This window comes from Megalopta genalis, unplaced genomic scaffold (genome assembly GCF_051020955.1).
Source record: "Megalopta genalis isolate 19385.01 unplaced genomic scaffold, iyMegGena1_principal scaffold0300, whole genome shotgun sequence".
Classification (NCBI taxonomy): domain Eukaryota; kingdom Metazoa; phylum Arthropoda; class Insecta; order Hymenoptera; family Halictidae; genus Megalopta; species Megalopta genalis.
Genome location: NW_027476369.1, coordinates 159,735 through 160,000, shown reverse-complemented (window position 1 = coordinate 160,000; position 266 = coordinate 159,735).

Here is a 266-nt window from a genome sequence, read left to right as displayed (position 1 = left end):
TACCGTACGCCCAAAAACGTACGTATTATATTTTTGTTCTATCATAAAATCACATTTTTCTACGTACGCCAGCTTCGTACGTTTCTATCTTTGCCTTCATAAAATCACAAGATAATTTTATCTTCAAGAGTCTCGCTATTAACATCTTGTAAGATAAATGTACGTCCCAGCTAAAACGTACAAATACTTCAAGTTAAGTAATAATATATCATCGCTATTGACAAATTTTTAAGATCCAAGACACAGTTCTCTCTATATGTTTTAAT